Here is a 10,112-nt window from a genome sequence, read left to right on the forward strand (position 1 = left end):
TCTGATTAAGTATATTTCCTACTTTTTTACTCTCCACCGCTACTTTAAATTCACTTAATGTGGTGATTGAAGGAGACTTGACTTGGGGTGGTGAACGTACAACATGCAGATGATGGATTATAGAATGGTACACCTGGAACCTATACAATTTTATTAGACAATGTGACTCCTATAGACTCAAAAAGGTAAGATAAATTCACTTAATGAGTCCTTAACTTCCTTCCAAGACTCTCGTGAATTTTCTCCCCTACACTCTCGTTTTATTTCTCTTTATTTTCTCCCCTCACTCTCTATAACTTCTCCTATTGAAGAACTACACCTCTTTTTGTGCCCCAATATGCAATCTACACTAGCAATTTATTCTTTCATGGCACTCTTTAAAAGCTCTGTAAGTTTTAACATGAGATATTGTGGTGTGTTTTCCCACCCAAAGTTGTCTGAAGTTGCCAGGATGATCTTTGCATGAATGAGGTCAGTTCTAAGATTTATTCATAAAAATAACATAGCTCCTACCATGAACGATATAATATCCTGACTGCTTTGCATATATTAATAGAGAGAGAGAGAGACTCATGACAGCCCTATGTATTGGGACATACTATTACCATCCCCACATTACAGACAAATTTGAGACTCACAATGACCAAGCGTGTTGTCCAAGATCTTAGAGACAAAAACAGAATAGCACCGGGCATCCACCCAAGGCCGTTTCACTCTATGGCGCACTCTGAACTGCTGCTTGCCCCACACCGTGTCACTAGAGTTTCAGTCACATGACATCTTAGCTTGCCAAGAAAAAAGTAATTGTACTGTGACACCACTTTAATATACGTATGTATTCAAATACAGGTGTCTCACAATTAGAGCTCTTTCTCCATCTCATAAAGGGCTAGTAAAAAATAATACATTTCATAAAACTATCCTGTGAGTCATGTTAGAAAAAACAGAAGAGATGTAATCTGTCTGGGCACCAAAAATATGTCACTTTAATCTTTAAGTACACTTAATTTTTAAGTACATATTAGTAAAAAACTTTACATAAGTGCATTTTATGGGGCAACCCAAGAAAGTAATAAATTGTTCAGAAACAAAAATGTTATGGAATTTGAGTCTTAGACCGTGTCTTCCTTCTGGCCAATGCTTCCTGCTATGCTCCCTTTCCCAAGTACTATTATGTTTAATATCTCTCTTTTCCCTTCCTTCCATTAGCATTTTCTTTATGTGAGGCATAGGTAGACTGGTTATCATTGAAAAAGTATACTCACATTAAAAAATATCAAAAATTCTTCATCATTTTAACAAGCTTGACAAAGAACTGGTGCTCTTTTCTAATTTCAATAACTTGCTTTGCCACAGTAATAATCAATATACAGAAAATTACTAATGAGGTGTCAAATATGAAAGTAATGTAGCCCTAAATTTCTTCCAGTTGGTCAAATTGTAGAAGTAGATAATACGAATTATGAAGATTATCTCATAAAACCAAAAAAGTATTTAAATAAAACTTTATTTTATTATTTGATGCCTTATTTCTTTCATTATATTGTTTTAGCTTCTAGTTCCATATTGTTTTCCAAGAAACTTGATTACATGGTGATGTATTTATTGGTAAGTATAAATAATCATATACAACCTTAAAATATACTTACACAGATGTGTGGCATGTAATGAATAAGTATATATTTTCATCAATCAAAAAATATTAGGATCCAAATATATTTTCTCCATTTCCACCCACATAATCAATCACACATGCACCCTAGATGTTTTCATAAATTCATTAATTAATGACATGGATATTGAGCCATATGGCCTTTTGTTTCTAAAATGTTATTTCTTATATAACTCCAATTGCATTGTTTATCGTCTCTGCAAATAGGTTTTTATTATCTGAGTAGAGTTGATGTAAAATATAATGAGTAGAGCTTTAAAAAATGGTACAGCACAAGTTCACAATCAGTCCAGTACCTCCAAAGGGTGCCAAAAACAGAAATAATATAGAAATTACACTTCAGTATTATGGACTCATCTCAAAGGCACCTTCCTTTCTTCCAGCAGCCCTAGTCTTCTTGGCAAATTCTAGGGGATTTTTTAGGGTCAAATACCTTTCAGTCTTTCATTCCTAAATGGACAAGAAATTCAGCAAGGCAAGATTTGGAAGCCCTGGGTCAAAATGCAGATTTCTTTTCTTATATATTCCAATTACCTTTTAAAATATAAATGCCTTTTAGTATTAATTAACTTGTTTATTGTTCAAGTGTCTAGTACATAAATATTTTTTAAATATCATTTTAACATTGATAATCCCTGCAGAACTTTTTTTTTAATTCCAAAATATGACACCCTAAACTAATAAAACAAAACAATTCGAAGGGGCAAGTATCTTCAAAAGCAGTTGGACTACTATTTAAAACACTTTTCTTTAATGTACTCCTATAGGTAAAACATTATGTCTTAAGCCTCAATGTTAGTGTTTGGCATGACAACGTTTCCTATTTACTTAAGAGAAAACAAGTATAAAAACAATTTTCATGATGTTTTGAAATTCTTAACTACTTAAATATATGTATTAATTTATTTTTATCCAACTTCAGAGTATTTTAAAAGCTAAAGCTACTCTATAGATGTGCTTTTCTTAAAAATAACAAAATAAGAATTACTGCACACCAATGACAGTAATCGTAAAACTGTGCTTACTACAGCCAGCCTAAGTCAGATAGCTCTTACAGGGCACTGTGAGTTCTTTTTAATCTTATCACATGAAGCTTTTGTAGACAATACTTCTTAAAGAGCACAAATTTTCAAAAACGATTACAGAAAAAACTGATTCGACCTTCAATGTCAGCATTTCAATGAAGTTGAAGAGTCATTTGTTTAATTTTGGTTAAGAGAATTCAACACACACAGCTTACGAGTAGGTATGCTACTTTTCTCTTCTACTAGGTAGCCCGGATGACATCGAGCAATGCTGTGACCAGTCATCGTGAAGTAGGCAACACCTCAAACACGAGGGGACCACCTTTCATGCAGGCCAACACACACCCTGAATTTGGTCTGCAGATACTAGCTGAGTACCCGTGTACAGCCATGTCTTAACATCTGGAGTGTTTTTGTTCATCCTGTTTATGGTTTTATCATCAACTAAATGATACCTGTAAATTTACAGGTATCACTGTACATTTTAAGTTAAGAGTTTGAGAAGAACTGAACAATATATCAGTCCCAACCTTCTGATCATTACTTCTTCCCTGAAATGATTATTGCCCCAGTGCTTGGTGGTGCAGACGCCTGAGAGGCTGCCAACCCACTGATGGCCCCAGACTCTTTGAGCTGCTTGTGCTTACTTGAAGCTTAGCCAATTCCCCTTTCAAGAGTCCTGCTTTTTCCTCTGCCCTAGTCTTTCCAAAGCAAGTTATTAAAAAGAAGAAATACAGGAAGTTGTGGAAGATTAAGAAGAAGCAGAAAGGAAAAAGTAGCCTTCCTCCACCCAATATTAGGCTTCCTAAGAAAGTCAACTTCCCAGCCTTCTCCTCCCAGAGTAAGAAGCCACTCCCACTTTTGTGTCACCTACACACCACTTCCCTGCAACTTACCCACAGAAGATCATGGAGATCCTATGTGCATGTGCCATCTGGGCTCCGCCTACGTGCGTCAGGGGCATCTCTGTTTCTGAGCCTCTGCACCCATGATCCTCTAGTCCAATAATGGTTTCTGGGTCATCTGTGCTCATCTAGAATGAGTTAGAGTAGGCTCTACTTCCTGGACCGTGAGCTGAGGAACCCTCATCCTTCTTATAACCACGATGAGAAACATTTCGCTTCACTGGCCAGTTCTTCAGCCAGGACTCAATTTTGTTCAACAATATATATTGAAACGTATACTATAACATATATGCAAATGTAATACCACTATCATCATTGGTGTAAAATTAAAATGTGTGCAGCATGTATGTGGCAATGTCCTAACTCTCCATCCCTCCTTCACTGGGACAACGACATGGCTAAGTACTGCAGTGCCCTCATTCTAAATAGCTTTCCTTCCTCTTGAGTTACCAGTTCTGTCTCCTGCTGAGCCTCTTCTGCATTTTATGTTGATCCACATTTCATGCAAATCCACACTGAAATGACCATTTATTTTTATCATAGAAAAAATAGCCTATTTGCAATTGCTCAGTGTTCTGATTTTTGTTGACCAATTAAAGTGCTTCTATAGATCTAACATTTTCAACTTCTATATTACCTAACACACCATATAAGCTTTACATACACAAAATTGTTCTCCTTTATCTCTCTCTCTGGAAGAGGTCACAGAGTTTTATAAGTGCTACCTTCGGCAATGAGAAGGAGATGGAATCATATGCTTTTCTGATGCTACCTGTTTTGATTTCTAATACCCAGAGACCATATGAACTAGATAAATAGTTCTTACAGGAACATCAGTGGTAGAAATGACAGTGAAAGCTTTCTTACTCCTGTGCAAGGTATCTTGCCTCTTTACCCTTATGTAGACATTGCCTAAACATTTAAAATGTAATTAATTGTACCACTCAAAAAAGGGGGAAAACAGCTACAAGTATGGGAAAGGGAGAAATATTGTATGTTAAAGAAAACATAACAATTACAATTATTAGAAGGAACTGTTGCTAAAGGCAAAAGAATAAAGTATTTAAAACTATCAGGAGTGAGTCTCCCAGTGGGAATGAGGATGAGGATCAGGCAATCAGGAATCCTTACTATGGTAGTGAAATACTTTTTGGAACTTAAATGGTCAAAAAACAGAAACACAAGGGTGTCTGTGAAATAGTTTTTCTAAGGAACATGGAATTTATGAGGATTAAATTAATTGAAGAATTAAGAAAGAGACAAGGTGAAAATTGTAATAGCACTCTTACTCTAATTCAGTATTCTTTTAATATGAGTATCAGAAATTATATTAAACTCAATATATAAAACCCAATAAGCTAAATTAAATCATAGAAAAAGTACAACCATTTATCAAGTACTAAAAGCATGTAGCTGATAATTGAATCTAGCTTTTAAATTTTTTAAGTATTTTAAGAGACACATTTAATATTCTGGTGACTTTGAGAGCCAGTTATGAAATAAACAAATCCTTAGAGTCAGATACAAATTTCTTCCAATTGCCAATTTCAGTGTTCTAGAAAATACACATTAGTTCAATGCAAGGTCTGGCACATCATTCCCAGGTAATGGTCAGCTAAAAGAAGTTTTACATATCTGAATAATTGGTTATACTTGAGAAGTGGTAACATGGTAGATGATAACTAAATTGCAAGAAAATACAGCAGAGTGATGCAACTCTTCAGGTACTGCTCAAGGCCATTGGATTCCAGCCCTTTCCCAGACAGGGGTCCAAAAGAATGATATCTTGCCATAGTGACTTGAAGATCAACCAGCCTCAAGTTTGCCTCACAGAGTCCAGGCAGTGAATAATCCTGATAGGTTCACATGCATCTTATTATTTAATGCACAAAACACCCCTCTCAGGAGATCTTTACAATTTGTCCTGGGTTTATAGTTGAGAAGATAAAGCCTTAAATAAGTTCAGCTCGCACAGCATGAAACTAGAAATACATATATACAAGCAAAAGGTCTCCAACTGAAAATCCTGTGTATTTTCCAATATGCCATCTAGAATTTATCTCAATACCCCACATACCTCACATAGAGATAATCTACAATTGGCAGAACTTTGGGAAGGCTCTTTATGAAATTACTCATTAGGGAGAACTCGAAATAATTCATCATATACCAGTAAAAATTAGAAAAAGTTACATGCTATTGAGTTATTTTATTTGACGCAGGGCTAGAGATGCTTTGAATATATAAGTTGCAATGTTTTTTCTTCACCTTTTCCTTCTCAGGTGTTCTCACATATTTATCAGACCGGTTGATCATAGGTATGCATAGCAACAAAAACCTGTTATTTTAAGTTTGGTGTCTCTGAACAGTAACAGTGTCCTTCATTGGAAGTTTGAGGATTTCTTGGTAACTCTTCTAATGTCCTGAAAGACAGCCAATGTGTTTTGCCTCAGCTAGCTTTCCCTAAACTGAGGAAAACATGTTCTAAGCTCCAATCTCAACCTCCTACAAGTAGAGACCTGAAATTAAAACATGAGTAACAGAAACTATGTAAGAAGTGACATTGCCATCATGTGCTCTACATAGACTTTCACAGCAGAGCAAAAGAATTGTCCATTAGAGAAAATAATTAACTAAGCCATTATTAGTGAGACAGTGAAAAAATTGTTTCAGAATGGCATGTCACATCTCTGGGATATATTCTTCTGAATGAAGCAAGGGGAGTTGAATGTAGAAGCCCATGAGAAATAAGAGTCACTTATAGCACACAATGTGCTGGCCACCACAGGGTGTACTAACAGGAATAAGATCCAGCTCATCTTCTGGGGAAACCCCCTTACGGAGAGAAAGTGATTTAGACTAGTATCATAATTATAGTACAACTTGATAAATGTTATTATGAACATATTGCAATAATGTGAAAGTACAGTAGCAAAACAAATTTCACCTATAGATATTGGAATAGCAATTAAAGGTACCAAGTTGAAAGGCCAGAATGCCATCAGTCAACAATAGTTTCAATGAGCATGAGGAGAGGGACAGGAGATAAAGATAATGAAAATTTAAAATAGTTCATTCCTGCGAGGTCATTATCCGAATCCTGGCACTGGTCTTAAACACGTCTTGACAGCCTTGAAGACACATGAAAGAGTAGTGCCTCTCATAGATTAAAAATACATGCAATTCATGAGGATTAAATTAATTGAAAGACTTGAAATACAGATCATTAGTGAAACATTTTTTTGTTCAAATACATCCATAAAATATTATTTTCAGTTTATTATTTTAAAAACAGATTCCAATCTAATCATTAAACATCCTAACCCAGGTCTTAAGTGGGGTCCCAGAAACTGCGTTCAGCCAACCCACAGGATGAGCTTGATTCTGGGTGACTTTGGACCCACTGAGAAATACTAGCCCCCTACCGCTTCCCAGTGAGAGGTACCAGCCTGGAGCTCCCATGGCTCATGCAGGCTGGCTGCAGGAATCTAGAGAAGAGTATAGTTCATAGCACTAAATCAGTAAATAAATACTGATTCCCGTTTCATGCCATCTCCAGGAAACAAGCTCAAAGCCTTTGGAGATTGTATCTTACTATAAATTGGAGGTAAGAAAATGTTTTGCCCTGGCTGCTGTGGCTCAGTGGACCGAGCGTTGGCATGCGAACCAAGTGTCGCTGGTTCAATTCCCAGTCAGGGCACATGACTAGGTTGTACGCCAGATCCCCAACTGGGGGCACATGAGAGGCAACCGCACATTGATGTTTCTCTCCCTTTCTTTCTCCTTTCCCCTCTCTCAAAAAACAGATAAATAAAATAAAAAAGTAACCTTGTTAAAAAATTAAAAAATAAAATGTTTTGGCTAGGTTTAAAACAGAAATTCTCAGTTTCAGAATAGATGAAAATTGCCCAAAAGACATGTTTAAAGATACAGGTGGCTGGTGACTCAGTTCCAGAGATTCTGATTCAATAGGGTTGGGTAACATCAAGGACTCTGCCTTTTTAATAAAATGTCAGAAACAAATGATGCAGATCTAAGTGATACTCAGAAGACATTGGGAAACATTGCTCTAATAGGTCCTTATAAGCATTTATAACACTGATGTTCATATCAATGTCTTGTTTTGCATCTTTTATAATTTATAGCAGGTTTGTCCTAATTTGTTTTGGACCGTAAGTAGCTATTAAAATTTAAAATTTACACTCCCGGCAAAGATGGAGGCACTGGTGATAATGATGCTCACAGACTTGACAAGAATAGATTAAGCATGACAGGGGAGAAATGAAGACTATACCAAGTGAAATGAAGGAATATCCACATGAAACCAGTGGTGAAGGAAAGGAAACCAGAGTTCAAATCAATGAATTGGAACATAAGGAAGAAACAAACAGTCAAACCAGTACAGAAGAAGGAAACAAAAATTGGAAAAAATGAGGAGAGGCTTAGAAACTTCTGGGATAACTTTAAACATGCCAACATCTGAATCATAAAGGTGCCAAAAGGAGAAGAGGAAGAGCAAGAAATTGAAAAATTATGTGAAAAAATAATGAAGGAAAACTTCCCTAATTTGGGGAAAGAAATAGACAATCGAGTCCAGGAAGCACAGAGAGTCCCAAACAAACTAGACCCAGGGAGGACCAAATCAAGTCACATCATAATTAAAATGCTAAAGGTTAAGGATAAAGAGAGAATCTTAAAAGTAGCACAAGAGAAGAGGAGAATTACCTTCAAAAGGATAGCTATAAGACTATCAGCTGATTTCTCAAAAGAAACTTTGCAGGCAAGAAGGGACTGGCAGGGAATATTCAAAGTGATGAGAGGTAAAAACCTACAACCAAGATTACTCTATTCAGCAAAGCTATCATTTAGAACAGAAGGGCAGATAAAATACTTCCCAAACAAGGTAAAGCTAAAGGAGTTCACCATCACCACGCCATTATTATATGAAATGTTAAAGGGACTTATTTAAGAAAAGAAGATGAAAAGTATGAACATTAAAATGACAACAAAATCACAACTATCAACAGGATCTAAAAAATAAAAACAAAAACAAATTAAACAGACAACCAGAGTGGGAACAGAATCATAGGTATGGGGAGTATGTGGAGGGGTGTCATCTGGGAGGAGGATGTGGGGAAAGGGAGGAAAATGGTGCAGGAATTAAGAAGCATAGTAGAAGGGTGAAGAATAGAGAGGGGAATGTTAAGAATAGTATAGGAAAAGGTAAAGTCAAAGAAATATGCATGACCCATGGAAATGAACTAAATGGGTGGGACTGCTGGAGGGAGGGGTGGTGCTGTGCAGAGGGAAGCAAAGGAAAAGAAATTGGGACAATTGTAACAACATAATCAATAAAACACAAAAAAATAAAATATCCAACCCAGAATTTACTTTTACTAACTGGCAATTATTAAACATATTTTATTAAAAAGTAAATTTTTTAAAGCTTCAAATATGTAAAATGATGTAAATCTCTACATTTGTATTAATTTAAATAAAAAATAATTATGACATGTACAATATATCTGAGTTCATTATCAATTTTATTTGCCTTAAATTCTTCTGGATAAAATATGGCTTGGCATTTTAATTGCAACATAAATAGCCTATGGTATGAAAAGCTATATAAGCACCATTTAAGGGACCAGTAGAACAATTGTAATTTGCACATATAACTTGGAGCTATTTTTCATAGTAAAAAGCTACACTGAAAATTTTAAATACACCTCAATGAAACATAAACCCAGAAAATTTGTCTTCATTTCATTAAAAGCAGAGACATGAGGAACTCCTATGGGCCCACATGGAGGACCAGAAGTCCCCATTCCTCGTTCCCCATTCCCCTTGCTCCTATGGGCCCTTGAGTTGGTCCGGGAGCTGTCTCTCCCCTTCCCATCACTTCCCTCACTTTTCCCTCAATAAACCCATTGCCTAACCCCCCCCCCCCCCAGAAAAAAGCAGAGGCATGAAAGAAAAATTACCTTTTTTTTTAAATCAATGAGAACTATGTGTAGCTAAGTAGTCATCTTCTTTTAACTTAAACAAATATATTTTGTGGGCAGTTTAAAGGGTCATGAGCATTCATTTCTTTTCCCGACAAATTCCAATAGAGGCAAATCATGGTTTTAAGTATCACTAGATAAAACAGTGTGGAGAAAGATACAAGAATAGGGAGATAAAAGAGAAAACCCAGGAGTAGAGGAGATAAACAAGAGAACCCAGACATACAATAAAATAAAAGCTTTGAAATCCCTGTATAGCTTAGTAATGAGGTGGTAATAATAACAATGCTTATTATGTTCATGTTATGTTTGAGGCACCATGCTAAATATTTCAACATAGTATTTCACTAATATCTCAGACAATTAACTTCATTTTTTAAAACAGCTTTGAGATATAATTCCTATAAGATAGGAATGGTTTTTAGCAAATTCACAGATATAAGCAACCATCCCCATAGTCATTTCTAGAATATTATCATCACCTCAGAAAAAGAGGGGCACAATACTA

This window comes from Furipterus horrens, unplaced genomic scaffold (genome assembly GCF_987537825.1).
Source record: "Furipterus horrens unplaced genomic scaffold, mFurHor1.1.pri manual_scaffold_9, whole genome shotgun sequence".
Taxonomy (NCBI): Eukaryota; Metazoa; Chordata; class Mammalia; order Chiroptera; family Furipteridae; genus Furipterus; species Furipterus horrens.